The 17,807-nt window shown below is 36.6% G+C and overlaps 1 protein-coding gene and 1 pseudogene across 10 annotated transcripts in view; one reads left to right on the forward strand and one right to left on the reverse strand.

Annotated features, from left to right (window-relative positions):
* The window catches only part of LOC138325026 (cell death abnormality protein 1-like), a 314,573-nt gene that overhangs the window by 124,904 nt on the left and 171,862 nt on the right, over positions 1-17,807 (forward strand). The window lies entirely within an intron of this gene.
* LOC138326108 (fucolectin-3-like) overlaps positions 1-17,807 on the reverse strand; it is an 89,395-nt pseudogene that overhangs the window by 46,485 nt on the left and 25,103 nt on the right.

Raw genomic sequence — 17,807 nt, forward strand, 5'->3', positions numbered from 1 at the left:
AAGGGGAGACAGAAAAACGGTCACTATAGACAGGTTGCCTTTATAGACAGGTTGGGGCTTTCTGCCAACCAGCGAGCCAGTAAATAAAACAGATTTTTTTTAATGCAAAACAGACCTGCTATTGGATATTTATTTATATATTACCATGTATTATTTAAGAACTAATTGTATCAATATTTTTTCTGAAATTTGTGTTCATTTTACTTTTTATTGTTTGGATGGGGCCTTCAAATGCAATCGGAAATTTCGATCATAACAAAATCAACTCTGTGCAAGTATCTGTGCAAGATTAATTTCCGACAACGTATGCGTGTAATATTTTGTACAACACTTTCTCGTTGGCAAGTCGTATGTAATGTTGCCGTGTAACCAGTTTTGACGGATTAATATCGGGATATGAAAGATAGATTTGGAGGCGTTTTCTCACAATATATAGCTTCAAAACTATCACAACACAATGCAGGTACATATATTAACTTTCAGTAGCATTTCTACCAAGTAATGGGACCGTATTTTATTGATAAACACACTTGATATAGACATCTACACACATGGTCCTAACTTGGGTTAGACATTGTCCATTTTCTTTGTTACAGAGTTGTCAGTAACTATAGACATCTACACATGTACCTACCCTGAGTTGGATATTGTCAATCTTCCTTGTTACAGATGTTGTCAGTTAGTAACTATAGACATCACACACATGTACTAGTACCTACATTGAGTTAGACATTGTCCATCTTCTTAGTTACAGATGTTGTCAGTAACTATATACATCCACACATGTACCTACCCTGGGTTAAACAGCGTCCATCTTCCTTGTTACAGATGTTGTCTTTAACTATAGACATCCACACATGTACCTACCCTGAGTTAGACATTGTCCATCTTCTTTGTTACAGATGTTGTCAGTTAGTAACTAGAGACATCCACACATGTACCTACCCTGAGTTAGATATTGTCCATCTTCTTTGTTACAGATGTTGTCAGTAACTATAGACATCCGCACATGTACCTACCCTGGGTTAAACAGCGTCCATCTTCCTTGTTACAGATGTTGTCTTTAACTATAGACATCCACACATGTACCTACCCTGAGTTAGACATTGTCCATCTTCTTTGTTACAGATGTTGTCAGTAATTATAGACATCCACACATGTACCTACTCTGAGTTAGACATTGTCCATCTTCTTTGTTACAGATGTTGTCAGTAACTATAGACATCCACACATGTACCTACTCTGAGTTAGACATTTTCCATCTTCTTTGTTACAGATGTTGTCAGTAACTATAGACATCCACACATGTACCTACTCTGAGTTAGACATTTTCCATCTTCTTTGTTACAGATGTTGTCAGTAACTATAGACATCCACACATGTCCCTACTCTGAGTTAGACATTGTCCATCTTCTTTGTTACAGATGTTGTCAGTAACTATAGACATCCACACATGTACCTACTCTGAGTTAGACATTTTCCATCTTCTTTGTTACAAATTTTGTCAGTAACTATAGACATCCACACACGTACCTTCCCTTGGTTAGACAGCGTCCATCTTCTTTGTTACAAATGTTGTTAGTAACTATAGACATCCACACATGTACCTACCCAGAGTTAGACAGCGTCCATCTTCTTTGTTACAAATGTTGTTAGTAACTATAGACATCCACACATGTACCTACCCTGGGTTAAACAGCGTCCATCTTCCTTTTTACATATGTTGTCATTACAAGAACCTGGACAATCACTGCTACACACCGCTCCGTACTTTCCGGGTAAACAATCTATAAAATATAAATATCTAGTTAATAAAACATATACTTTGATAACAATATTTGGCTTGGTCACCATGTTTATCATTGTGTTCATATGAATATGATTAGCTGAAAAACTTATCTTGAAATTTTATGATAAATTGTTACAGAAAATTAGCGTATTAGAAATGTCATATTTTAGACGACATATTTTTTTATGTTTATCAATGAATGTCACTTTACCTAAGCACTGGCCAGTTTGTTGATCACACACACGAAGTCTTTACACGTCACGGGGCATACAGAGGTACATGTAGTTCCATATCTCCCAGTCTTACATCCTTAAAAAGTAAAATGTAAAATACATATTCCTTCTTGTATTCAAGTAAACATAACCAAAAATTGTTGTTTAATATTTAGTGTCAAATATCATTTAGCATTTTGTTTTCTTAACCTACCTAACCCGTTATTTGTTTCGTGTCTTTTTTTTTCTTTTTTTTAAGAAACATAGAATGTATCTGTAATTAAACAAAATTTGGCATTGCTTCGTCAATTGAGTTATGTTAAGCTGTTAATCGTACCAATGATTTATAAGTGAGATTTATAATCTCATATACGTCCTTGATCGTACCTACACATCTGGCGTTGTCCCTTGTGCATCCGTCCCGACAGTTTACAGGACAGTCCTGGTCACAACTAGCACCATATTTCCCTATAGTACATTCTAAAACAGGTGATATTGTAAATAGAAATTATGTATTTAGAAATGGTAGAAATAAGCAATGAAGAAAATCAAGCACGTTTATAGCATTCATTAGGTTTACAGAGAAGAAAAAATGTTGAACCTTACGAAGCATAAACGCTTCCTGTTACTTTTTGAGTGATAATAAACACATCAACAGAACAATATTTGCATCAATTAATGAATAATTCTCTACTATATTTTAAATGGATATTATAACATACCAGAACAGTTCCCAGTGTCTTGGCACACAAGCCATCCTTACAGTGTACAGAACAGTCCTGATCACATCTACTGCCGTACTTTCCGGTGACACATTCTAAAATGGATAATACCAGGAAAGCTTTTGAGGTTTGTTTAGTGAACATTACTTAAATTCACTTTTACGCCATTTACCAAAAAGTGTAAATGTTCATAAAACCTTGGGTGTGTGAAGTGAAACCCATAATGGCATTCACATTATCAGGTATTATATATTTGTATAAGGACTACTACCTATACAGTGTCCAGTGGTCTTGGTGCACACTCTTTTCTTACAGTTCACTGAACAAGCCTGGCCACACGAGCTGCCGTACGTCCCGGCAACACAATCTTCAAATATAAAATGTATATATGTATATATATGTATATAGTGTAGTAATATGTAACGAAATAATAAATATTTTGTTAATGATGATGTTTGTGTACATTTTTATTTGTTTAAATTTTACAAAATTATATGAATAAAGAATTTTTTTAATTACAAAAATTGCATTAACGTGTAAAAACACAATTCGAAGTATTAAGGAAATGTGAAACAAATTGGTTCCACCAACAGAAAGAATAAACATGGCACAATGGTAAACATGTCAACGCCTACGAGACATGCTTTGTATATTGTATAAGTACTTACCAACACAATACCCGGTGTCTTTGTTACACAAACCGTTCTGACAGTTTGTAGGACAATTTTGGTCGCATGCAGTACCGAATTTATTAGCAACACACTCTGGAAATACAGAAACAACAACACCTATACATTTAGCATTGACGAATGATTTCAAATGTGTGTTCGTAAAAGTCAGTTTTTTAAAAATGTATTTTTTTTCCCAAAAAATATTGAGATATTGTAATACTATGTTAGTTAACTATGGTTGATACGTTCATTCGGAAAACCAAAACAGGAGTAATTAACCAACCAAACGTATAAACGTTTCAACTGAAGTCGTAATACATCAGTCTTGCAAGGAGTCAGTTAGAATTCTGATTGTCAGATCTAGTCTCCTTACCATATTTAATGTATTTACTTAACGCAACAAGGCCAGGCTTAAACTACAACGGTTCGGTGATTATTTGGCAGGACGTAGATATAGCACTATGCCGTAAACAAGTCCAGATGTAGTTCAACACCAATTAGTTAAGTGCTTAAGAACCCAGTGTGACTTATCCCTCTCATAAACGTCCTTGATCGTACCTACACATCTGGCGTTGTCCATTGTGCATCCGTCCCGACAGTTTACAGGACAGTCCTGGTCACAACTAGCACCATATTTCCCTATGGTACATTCTAAAACAGGTAACATGTAAATAGAAATTATGTATTTAAAAATGGTATAAATAAGCTATGAAGAAAATCAAGCACGTTTATAGCATTCATTAGGTTTACAGAGAAGAATAATGTTGAACCTTACAAAGCATAAACGCTTCCTGTTACTTTTTGAGTGATAATAACACCTCAACAGAAAATATTTGCATCAATTAATGAATAATTTTTCTACTATATGTGTAATGGATATTATAACATACCAGAACAGTTCCCAGTGTCTTTGCGACACAAGCCACCCTTACAGTGTACAGAACAGTCCTGATCACATCTACTGCCGTACTTCCCAGCGACACATTACCAGGAAAGCTATTGAGGTTTGTTTAGTGAAATATACTTAAATTCACTTTTACACAATTTCTGAAAAAGTTTAAATGTTCATAAAATCTTGGGAGTGTGTAGTGAAACCGATATTGGCATTCACATTATCAGGTATTATATATTTGTATAAGGACTACTATGGGACAAGGAAGTAATTTCAACCGTGTGGACAAAACAAATTGTCAAGGCGATCTGCCCCTTTATCAAGACATATAAAACGAACACGATTACATAATAGGATACGAACAGTAATGCGGGACAAAGCAGACAGATACCTATACAGTTTCCATTGGTCTTGGTGCATACTCTATCCGCACAGTGTATTGAACAAGCCTGGCCACACGAGCTGCCGTACGTCCCGGTAACGCATTCTTAAAACATAAACTAAATTTAGTAACATTTCCGGCAACACATTCTTAAAACATAAATCAAATCCAAGTCAAATTCCCCGCGACACATTCTTAAAATCTTAACCAAAATTAAGTCAAAGTACTAACTATTAAAAAAAATAAAGGAGTCACCAAATAATAAAGATGTTGTTGTTGATTGAACATTCACAATACCGTATTGCCGATTAATTTTGCGTTGATCAAGTTTTGCCATCTCGCAGTACATTGCTACCATTGCCAAAATATGATTTACGAAATATTGTGAAATTATACAGTTACAGTCAGATTTAAAAGAATGACTTGTGCAAATAACCGTCTACACACTGATGATTGGAAACTAATATCCTTAACTAAATTAATACAGTTTTTAAAATTACCAAGAACGGGCTTTATGATGATTTAAAGAAATAGTATATATTATTGGATAATAGTATTATTATATCAATTGTTTGTTACTTACCAGAACAGTATCCAGTGTTTCTGTCACATATCGGATCTTTACAGTTACCAGAACAGTCCATGTCACAAGAAACGCCATACTTTCCGTCAACACAATCTGTAGACAAATCCATATTCATACTATTTGCTATCGAAAAATAAACACTTTTGTTGTGTTGAACACTATTGGTTATTGTAAGAATTTTGCCACGCAGGTAATAAATGACATCAAGTGATGTATACAAACCATCTATAACTCGCCCTTTTATATGGTTAAGTGTGGATGACATTAGGAATAGAAATATAAAATAATATCATACATGATATAATAATATTGACTTAGATTAGATTTTGTTTAAATAATGTGTCGCCGAAAATGTTACATGATTTGATTTACTTTTTAAGAATGAGTCGCAAGAAATGTACCTCGATTTTGTTTATGTTTTAAGAATGCGTTGCTGGGACGTACGGCAGCTCGTGTGGCTTGTTCAATGCACTGTAAGGATAGAGTGTGACCACTGGACACTGTATAGGTAGGGTATCCAATATATATAGATCCAGATTTTACTGGTAAAAACAAAGTTTACGTAGCCAAAAGACAATGACTGGAAGATTAAATGCAAATTGTTTTCTCGTGAAAGGCTACGTGGCAAACAACTTAGAAGAGGAGACTTTTTGTATAAAACGTTTTATAGATTATGTTCCCTTTGTGTAACAGTTTTGGTAAATGATACATACTTGGATATTCTCATTACTTTTAATAAGTCCATTGTTAACTGTTTATATATTAACAGAACAGTACCCAGTGTTTCTGTCACATATCGGATCTTTACAGTTACCAGAATAGTCCATGTCACATGTAACGCCATACTTTCCGTCAACACAATCTGTAAACAAATCCATGTTCATATCTATGTATTATCGAAACATAAACACTTTTGTTGAGTTGAACACTACTGTTTATTGTAAGACTCTAATGATGTATACAAACAATATGTAACTCGCTGTCTTGATTGATTCAGTTTGGATGACATTAGGATTAGAAATATTTAAGAAATAAATGCTTATTTTGTTGAGGTTATGAGGGTATAATGATAATGGAGCACGTGTAAATTATGTAACCCCGGCGAAGCCGGGTTACATAAAATTAACATGGGCTCCATTATCATTATACCCTCATAACCTCAACAAAATAAACATCTATCCTTATATTTATAGTTTTTCAAGTAAATGAATATTATTAATTCCCGCGGAAGTTGCATATTTTTTTTATTAAAATACACATATTTTTTTCTCTCCCGTCATCGTCAACGAATTCGATTGAACAGCTGATTGGAATCGAGTCATTCATATGTTCCCGCCAAAAGTGGGGTCATGATCCAACGTTGCTACGCCATCGACTATTCACTTAACAATAGAATCGAAGCGCGTGTTGTGCTAACATTATGCACTGATAATGATAATACTAGAAAACATGGTTATCGAGTCCATGTCAGTGCAAACTGTAAATATAAAATAATATCATACATGATCATATGATATGGATGGCGTGTATATGTTAAGGTTTTGCCTGATAAATCTCTCCTGTTTGAAATACATATAAATCCGATTTCCAAAATAGAATACTTTTCTTTAAAGATTTTAACATTAGAATATATTACAGTACTTCGAATAATTTGTCTACGTCATATAGATTATTGATATAAGACCAAATAAGACAAGGCAAATTCACATAGTAAGCAAACAGTTTTGTTTTCATACATAAATGAACTTTAAAAACGAAAAGTGACATTATGAGGAGTTATGATGATGATAATGGACGTAAATCGATATTGGCAAGATGACGTTATTTATGCTCTTGTTTTATATTACAGGTGTAGCTTTCTCCCTGAGACAAAGGTCATTGACACCAACCTAGACAAACCCCGAAATCGTTACCACACAGTCCGTCCATCTTTACAATATGTGGAGTAGGCGTTCTCACACACGTCGCCATAACGTCAAGGACAACAATATGAAAAGTATATAGAACAAGTTTGCATCAAATCGAATCCAGTATATGAACTTAGTATACCGAAAGATGAAATATATAATTACAGGGGTTCGTTAGTCTGAATGTCCATTGAAAGTTGCTATAACATCGGTATTAAAACGGTTTTAATGACAGCTGAAGTTGAGACCTGCACGCAAATGCGCCTTGTATACACAAATATTTATCAAGTGCTTGTGTAATCCTTATATTTAAACCTAAAGACGTGAATTTATTTTCCCTTTTACAAGCAGGAAAGTTAACACCACCCACCCCAACATCACCTCATTTCTTACACTGTTACATGCAACAAGGTAAACTTTTAGTACGGTAGTCTTTCGCAATACATATATTAAATGCTACTTACAAAAACAATTCCCTGTTTTCGGATTACAGTTCCCTCCGTAACAGGTCGCCGGACATACTTGAGTACAGTCACCGTCACCGTACATCCCTACTGGACAACCTAGTAATGGAACACGTATAAATTTCATTCTTAAACAGTTTACATTTTTAGTACACTTTTAGAAACGACCATTAATACTGGACTCATTGTCTAGATCTAAAATAGTGAAGTGAAAGCCAGGTGAAATTATTGTAAATTGAATACTCTTAATTCTCGTTTAAATCTTTGTCGCGAAGTATGCAGCGACAAAAAGTGCAAAGGAAAATATCATTCAATTTAATGTATATCTGTCAAATAAAGCACTATCTTTTCATTTACTTGTCACTTTTACTATATAAACTAACCAAGGAGAAGTGAAGCATATGACTGTTTAACTGACATCCAAAACATGGCCATCATGACGACACTAATGTTGACGTGGGGTGACGTCAACTGATCACCGTCAAAATGGCTGTTCCATCTCGTGGATGAAGTTGTCGTTGATAAACGGTTTTCCTAGTCTAGTTTAAACAATGTTAATGCAGAAACCCTAAATGAGTTGATAATGTAAATATAAGCTAGCGCGCATTATGACGATTGTGTGCAAAGCTCTGTCATCTATATAGACTATTAATGCCATAGGAAGATAGTTTAATGCTTAAATATCCATCCAGTATTCCATATGATCAATGTAAAGAAAAGATGCCCGATCTTCGCCATATGCAGTTTGTAGTCAATATTTCGTGTAACCGCCTTTTTCGTTAGACACTGTAAACACAATCCATGTTGACGACCTAAACTCTTTACAGTTTATCCTGGGGAATATTCGCACATTGTGCATTAACAATAACATATACGGATTATGACATGAAGATGTCTCTTTAAATAATATGTCCTCGCCAATCATATCCCAAATCTGTTCGATGAGGTTCTTAACGGCTGTCAAAGGATTCACATCAGTCAATTCTTATTCAGATAATCTTTGACAAGACATGACATGTGGTAATTTTCATTATCAAATTCTGGTTTGCACGACTGTAGTCAATGTGGTTTACAGTTCAACGCGCAAAAGTCTCAAACTAAAATTTATTTAGTTTCGTCGTTTTACCGATAAGATGTTGATGTTAAAATGATAAAACTGATGGTCCAATCCATCAGATGGAAAGTCATCATGGCAGCGGACATGTCCTCATCAGTAATGTCACGTTATGTATTAGTGACGTCACTCTATGTATGTCAATTAAAGCCAGATTAACAGAACTTCCACTAATGATTAGTCTGTGTAGTCATAGTAACAGTGTACCACCAATGCATGCATATATTAATGTACATTTCAATGGTGGAGCATTTTTTTCTAAAACCGAATGTCACATGACATGTAGTATTAATTATAATAATGAAATAAATACAACACTACTTTCTATGAAGATACATGATAACACTCACCATATACTAATACCTCACAAAGTTCCAATATAGCGTAATCGTCATACCAGCTGTGCCGTTTGGGGTTGTTCCTATAGTTGTACACGGTCACGTAGCTACCTACATACGGGCACTGATGTGTCACATTCAACTGTACGGCTGCCTCAGTACTACTGGTGTCCTCGTAACACAGTACGCCATCCTGAGGGGAAATGGTGGTGTTGGAGACGTACAGTTGATAGCCAGCAAATCTTTGCTTGAAATCGGCTAAAACATAAAACAAATATCATACGTATTCATTAATATGCACAAGTGTTTCCCGAAAATTAGTCTAAAAATAAAGAAAGGAGTCAATTATTTTCTTACCCGATAATGCATTCAACAATGTGCATTGTTATACCCTATGAAATAGTTTCAATTGTTCCGTCGCGCGGTCCAAAGAACTGTTAAAATCAGCTGTTAAAATGTGCTGTTGGACCGGAGTGATGTCACACCTACAATTCGTGACGTCAATGCATTGTTTTGAGTCAATGAGTATAACAAAACAGTTATCGACTGGGATTTCGGGCAAGGCAGTATCAAGGGTATGAAATCGGCGGTCGAGAAAAATGGACCTATTTTTTGAAACCGTGATTATTTTAATAAATGGTCTCTACACAACAATGTCGTATAGCTTACCTGAAAGATAAATAATTTATCTTTCCATTGAGTGCTTGATGAACAAACTTGGCCAAGTATTGACGAAGTTATGGCTTTATGAATCGGGAAATTTACGAAAAATATTCAAGGTAGACATTTCCCTGTCCGGTCGAAATGTCGTCTCGCCTCTAATGGGTACCTCAAAAACCAAGTCAAAATCACAAAATCTACACTTGTGGTGGTAAACAGTACCCATAACTGTGTTCATTCACAATCTTCTTTGGAGGTGTTATAACCTCTACATTGTCAAAAAAACTCCATTTAAACATCGTGTAGCTCACTTACTTTAACCATCACCGCCAAGATAAACTATGTGTCAAACGCATAGAATAATCGACCTCCATACAACCCAACTCCAGTGTTATATCCTTACCTCTGTATATTATCTGGATTCTGTTGACAGCGCTGATTTGTCCTAGATCGACACGCCACCAAGCCGTCTTCGCACCAGGAGCCAGTGTGTGTGAACAACAACCAGACAATGCATTCGAAGCAGTCTGCTGATCATGACATCCGTCCACCAGCGGCGCTCGCCAGCCTCTTATCTGGGCGATGGTTACTACTCTGTGTAGCTGTCTTAAATAAGGCTAGGTTTCCTGCAATGTACCATTGCCGATGCGTCTTAATTAGTGTTCTATTAAAATGTTTATGTCTCAATGATCATTTGTCATACCTCAGGCTCCAAGTCTGTAATTTGAAGGTTTGATTAGAAATCCTTGTCATCAGGTTTGTACAAATACGTCACAAAACAAAATATTTCCGTCTAAGTTGACCAGAAACATTGAAAATACTACTGTTGTTTGTAAGAACAAAGATATTAGCATCAATTTTATGCCATGCATTTTATTAGTATTACTACTTTTAGTTGGGGAGGAGACATAGGTTCCCATGTATCCCTCTGGCAGTTTTTCGAAATATGTTTTGTTAGGACCGATATGATGTTTAGTTTCATTTTATGCTGGTTGCCATTGACAACTAATGTCCCATGTGGGTTCTATGGCGGCCATCTTGGATTTCAGGTATCAAAAATGGCCAAAATGACACATTGGCATATATGCGCATAGATAGAGAACCAGACAACATTCAGACGCAAATAAACACATTTTTTTTATATGATTGAAACATGCTGAATACGATTAAAATCATAATAATGACGTTATATATCTTCTCATTTTTGTGAAATGACGGGAAAACAATGAAATTTTCAGCTTTTTTCTCTGAAAAATCGATAAATGTTATAATTTTTATCACAAACAAAAAAAATGAAGGACAAGTCATCTTGTAAAAGTCATTTCGAATTGAACCAACCCTTGTGTAAACATATGTGTACTATAAAAAGATAGATCGCATCAATGTGGTCGGAAAAAGAGAGGGACCTCCCCCCCCTACAAAAAAAATTATCAAAAAATGGCCACAATGACGCAATCGCATATACGCGCATAGATAGCGAACCAGACAACACACAGAGGCAAATAAACACATTTTTAAATATAATTGAAACATGCTGAATACGATTAAATCATAATAATGACGTTACGTCTTCTCATTTTTGTGAAATGACGGGAAAACAATGAAATTTTCAGTTTTTTCCCTAAAATATATATAAATGTCATAAATTACATCACAAGTAAAACAATTGATGGACAAAACACCTTGTATCAGTCATTTCGAATTGCACTTACCCTTGTGTAAACATATGTGTATTTTAGAAGGATTTTATGTTTTTAGCAGAAGAATCGTGGACTCCCCCCTCCCAACACTACTCATAGAGAGAACAAAAATCTCATAATTATTATAACATAAATTACATATTTCCTGATTTATGATTAAGACAGTTCCAAACTACAATTACATTTTTTAACAGCCAGGGGCATGTAAGGATGTGCCAGGTTTATTGGTGGAGGAAAGGCGGAAAAAACACCGCCAGCAGTCAATACCTGGCAACTGCCCCTGTATATTCGAACAAGCTAGCTATCCAGAGGTGGAGGGCTTGTGGTAATTTGTCGATGCATCATACCAATCGGCCATTGCGGCCCTTATTACAACTAGAATGTGGTTAGAACCGTAATAATCCACTCTCTTTTAGTGGACAACTGGAAACATAGAATTTTTCATAAATTTTCGGCTCGTGCCAAACGAAAGGTACCACTGTATTACATAACTAAATCCTTTCGGTGTCACGACTGTTACTTTGGTTTTCATCAAACTGCTGCAGGTTGGCGTAGGATTTCATCACTCCAGGAAAATAGATATACACATCTATTTCGACGATTCCCGCATACTCCACCGAGTCTAGGAATCGTTGGAGCGATGACAGATGACAGGTTGGGAGGCTTACTTCGACGGCCATTGCCAGTTGGGGGAGTGGTCTGGAGATCAGGTCTCCAAGCACATCAACGTGCTGGAGATAAGGCTGTTCGGTTGACTCTGCAGGCTTTTCGGAAGATGCTGCATTCCAAGGTGGTTTGTGTGACTACAGACAACTCTACAGTTGTCGCGTATCTGGAGAGAAAGGGTGGGGGCAAAGTCCCACGTCCTTTGTGCCCTCGTCATTCGTGTTCTTCTCTTCTGTCAGGAAATGCGGTTGACTCTCTTAGTCAAGCATCTTCCAGACAGGTTGAATGTTCTGGCGGATACTCTTTCCAGGCGCCGCAAGCCGGTTGTGACAGAAAGGCAGCTAAATCTCCCGATCTTCGAGAGCATTTGCTAGGTGTGGAACAGACCTCATATAGACCTTTTCGCCACTTTGCCACTAATTGTCCACTTTTGTCTCTCCGGTGCCAGACCAAATGCTACAGGCCAAATATCAGGTCCCTATGCCTTTTGGTTTTTAAGAAGAAGTCTTTTAAAGATTTTAGCATATTTGACCCCTGTGACCTTGAATGAAAGTCAAGGTCATTCATTTGAACAAAATTTGTAGCTGTGGCCGCTCTATCTCTAGATTGGGAGGGGATACATGCTTATGCATTCCCTCCATTCAACCTGGTGGGCAGGGTTCTAATAGAAGTTTCGGGAGCATCATTTTCCCCTCCTTCTGGTAGCGCCCTTGTGACCGAGACAATCCTGGTGTCCGGAGCTCTTGTCGTTTTTGTTGGTGGATATTACTCTGTTTTTTTCCCCACTTAGAACCAATCTCCTGCGCCTCGGTCCCGGAAGATCCATTCAAGAGCGTGAAAGCTATCTCAGGAGGCCTCGCTCAGTCAGTCTTTTCTTAAGACGTGTCAGCTCGCATCGCCCGATCAATAAGTCTTCTTCACCTGCCGTCTAACAGTCATGGAAGATCGTCTGTGATTGGTGTATCGACAGGAAGATTGATCAGGTCAAGGCCTCTGCCCAGCTGATTGCGGATTCCCTTCTCTATTGGTTTAGGGAACGCAAACTTGCCTCTAGTACTATTGCGGGCTATCGCATGACTATTTCCAGTGTACTATATTCTCATGGTAGACCAGAGTTAGGGTATTCTAAGTCTTTGTCTGCCTTGATTAGGTGGTTCAGTCTGGACAGGCCTAGGGTACGGCAGTTAGCTCCACAGTGGAATTTAGCACTTGTGTTACTGAAAGGGGCTCCTTAAGAGCCTTTGGTGTCGGTCTCGATTACGGTTTTTACTTTTGACTTCCTGCTTGCTTTTGCCTCAGGCCGTAACAGGAGTGATATCCATCTATTCACTTTTCGTGCTTCGTTGGACCAGATATAGCTCTGTTACCCAACTCACTGATCGTGCCATTTTGGTAAAGATTCACAATCTCTATTGAGTCGAAGGTGAATGATCGGCTACTTTGTCCCAGTCGGACGCTTAGGTTTTTCCTTGATAAAACAAAGGGGCGATGTACTATTCTTCATATTAAACAGGGTCAGCAGGATTTCTCCTCCCAGTACATCTCCAGATGGATATGTCAGGTGATCAAGATTGCTTATGAGCAGTCTAATTATCAATCTGGGGCGAAATGCAAGGAGATGGCCCATGAGGTTAGAACCCCTGCGGCTTCTTTGGCTCTCCATAATGGGTCCTGGTTCCAGGACATCATGTCTGCTGCCTTTTAGCATGGTCAGATAATTTCAATTACTTTTACCTACGGTCCCTGTCCTCTCATTCTAATTGACTGTTTTCCTATGATCCCGTTGTGGCGGCCCAGTCTGTGACTGTTCCTCTTCAGCAGATATTATATGTATTTTTAGTTTTTAACTTATGCGAGCAGGCATCACAATGGTACACCTTTTTCAAGGGGAGGTATATCCAAAATTGAAGGAGAATAGTTCGAACCCAGTTGCTTTCACTAAAAAGAAATAAATTATTACGGTGATTGGGAACTGGATGAATTATGGATAAAACATGTGAACTAGCCTTTGGATACTAACTGGATAAGGGAATATCTTATTATTTTTTTTAAATTATTGGGAAGGGGGTTGGAGGTCATCTCGCTTCCTCTGCTAAAAACTATAAATATATCCTTTTATAATGCACATATGTTTAGACAAGAGTCACTTCAATTCAGAATAACTTGTTACAATGTGTGTTGACAGAATATTTGATTTTCCTCACCTCACTCATGCTATATATCCTTTTGTAGTACACATATGTTTACACAAGGGTTAGTGCAATTCGAAATGAGTGATTCGAAATTCAAAACAAGGTGTTTTGTCCATCAATTGTTTTACTTGTGATGTAAATAATGATATTTATCGAATTTTTAGAGAAAAAAGCTGAAAATTTCATTGTTTTTCCCGTCATTTCACAAAAAATAAGAAGATGTAACGTCATTATTATGATTTAATCGTATTCAGCATGTTTCAATCATATCAAAAAATGTGTTTATTTGCGTCTGAATGTTGTCTGGTTCTCTATCTATGCGCATATATGCCAATGTGTCATTTTGGCCATTTTTGATACCTGAAATCCAAGATGGCCGCCATAGGACCCCCATGGGACATTAGTTGTCAATGGCAACGAGCATAAAATGAAACTAGACATCCTATCGGTCCTAAAAAAACATGTTTTGAAAAACTGCCCCCACTATTTGTGTTGATCAGCAATGAGCCCGACTGCAATGTTAGATTTGATAGGAAATCATTAGTATTACAACAGGCGTACATTAGAAACTGTTACAAAACCAAATACCCCCTATTCCTCGAACAGAAATATGTCCCCGTTTCATCAAATACATAGTATTTTTACCCATGTATTCGTCGAACAGGTGTTCGGCCCTTGAGATTTTTTTTACCTGTGTTACACCTGACTGCACCGACCGACATGGATAATTGCTCACGATTTTGTGTTTATACAGTTGGCCTGTCAAGCCTTTAGGTAATTAAGGGATTAACGGTGTCAATTATTACCTACCTACACGATCGCAAGTCGTTGTTTGATGCTAACTTTATTTAAATATTTCAGAAAAGGCATTAAGTTATTGATGTTTCTATCGTAAAAATCTTCGCTGTAAATACTGTACGAAAATAAGGAAGTTGTTAATCCGTGTTAATAGAAAGTACTCATTGTGAAATGACAAAAGAGGCGTAAGATATTGCTGAAGTCGTCTAATTATAAAAGTCTTATTTTTTTTTAAATTTCTTTGTTGGTTTCATTCGACAGGCTAACAACAATGTTATTTATCGAAAGATGTAAACGATATATGCAAAGTACATTTTATCAGTACGTTCCGTATCTTTTCATGTAAATTGTATTTTGTAACACATGTAACCAAACGTTACGCTTTTACGGAATAGACATCTGTAGATATCATTTCTGATGTCCGTAAATATGCTGGTTAATAACTTTATTGTGAGTATGTATTTTGTAAATGTTTTAAATGATTTGTGATAATTAAATAATAGAAAATGTACTTCTTGTTGTCCAATATGGATTGTACATTGACCTAGATGAAGATCACTTACTCTGCTGTGAATGACAATTGATTTAGGGCTTTCTCGTTAGCTTTTTCAAATACTAAATTGATGTTATACATTTTTTTCCAACTTGATATAGCTATCAATAAAACACTTAAATAAAGAAATCCAAAATGCTGAAAGATAGTGTAATTAAAATGTCATTGCCGTGCATTGTTTGTTGACATTTCGACTGTCTATCGTGACTAACCTCGGATGAGTCGAATACCCCGTATTCCTCGAACTATTGACCTGGTCCCCTGCTGTTCGAGTTATAGGGGTTTTACTGTATAACAGTCAAGGTAGTCCCAAAAATATGAATGAAACAATTGTCATAAATGGAAATGAGTATTGTCGCAAAACTAAATATTTCCGCCTAAGCTGTCCAGATACACTGAAGTTTTTTGTAAGGCAACAATATATAGTTGTATCGATACAAAAATATTTTAGAACGAAATGTCTCCCAAAGCCATGCATTATTGTTATGGTTACTATTTCATGCTGTATCAGTCATGAACAAGGCTTCAATGTTAGGCGTGATGTTATTTATTTTAGTTAGCCTATATTGTAACTGGACAAAAAATAATGTAACGGCCAGACCAGGATTAGCATCCGGAGCTCCGAACACCAGCAGAATGATCTGCCGACTGAGCTACCAGGGCCGTTTTCGATTTTACAGTTTGACTGGTTGGACTTAGTTGTTTGTTTATAAATGAAAGACGGACATGGTGATTTTATATTGTTTTCAGACGAGCCTTGACAAAGTTCCCATTGGCCTGTATCAAAACTGCAGGTCCGTGAGGATTTATACTTGAAATAATGACATTAACCAATCGGTCGAACTAGTTGTTCCTAATAAAAGAAAGCGGTCTTGGTCACTGATGATCGACCCAATCTCGCCATAATTGGTCTACGACTCCAAATGTAACAGGACGACAGTAGTATGCCACCAGTCGGGCTCGAACCCACATCCCCCGGACTGTTCCTCCGCTCTACCGACTGAGCTAAAGAGCTCCAGAGGGAGCCTACAAACCTACTACATGTACAAAGATCCACCAGAAATATCTCATCTAATGATGTTTTGGTCAGAGTCTTAATAGATGTGATGCCATTTAAAGTTACCTACTCGCTGATGATAGCCTTTAACAGTATCATTTCGAACTATGCTATTATATTTCCTTTATAGCCATGTACCTTTAAACATGTTCTCATAAAAGAAAGATAAACTTGCACAGGTAATGGTGTTGTTTTGGTTTGCCAGAACATACCTACATGTATGTTTACTTAACGTAAATGAGTACGTTTCACCCAAGAAATGCATATTTATATAATTATAGATAATATAAGTATTATAATTGCGATCATCGTGCCAAACGTAACATGAGCCAAAATATGCCACATCTACAATACACATGTATTCAAAGTACGGTACAGACTCGGCGACACGGTAACCTTAACATAGATATTCAAATATGTTTATTCGTATGTGTAAATAAAATACCCAACCAGGAAGTGAATTTGCTATATACACGTATAATAACTAAATACTTCATGATACGTTTCAACAGTGTCTGCTTTTGTTTCTTTACCTACCTTCAGATCTGACTGTAGCCAATATAAAAACCAAGCTAAGGAAAACGACATTTCGGCTTTGTAGGTATTGGTCTTTCGCCATATCCCAATATTCAGAACTGAAGCTACAAGGAAGTAAATACAGTTCTCTCTGTGTCTATAGCCTCTGTTAGTGTTTGACGGTTTAAAACGTTATGCATCAGTGAAATTTATTTTCTATCACAATAGGCGGTGTTATTCAACTCTCAGGGTATCAAATAAGCAGTGCAGCTGTTAATTAACAATATATTCATACCACACGTGGTATTAACTCTTAAAGTTATATGTGCCGTAACTGGGCAAAATTTTTGACATGTTATTTTTTCTTCATTAATCTATTGAAAACCACAAGGTTTGATGAATTAAGCTGTGAAAGTCATTCAAATGACTTCAGATGCCTTATAAATATTAGCTACAACACATACATTATATAGTGTAAAGTTGTTGTATTTAATGCGTTATGTATGTTTAGATGGAACCATACCTGCAGTAAAAATGTGAAATGAAATTGTAGACCACAATTTGGCTTCATGGTTTGACTGCATGTAC

The sequence above is a fragment of the Argopecten irradians genome, chromosome 6 (assembly GCF_041381155.1).
Source record: "Argopecten irradians isolate NY chromosome 6, Ai_NY, whole genome shotgun sequence".
In the NCBI taxonomy this organism is placed as follows: domain Eukaryota; kingdom Metazoa; phylum Mollusca; class Bivalvia; order Pectinida; family Pectinidae; genus Argopecten; species Argopecten irradians.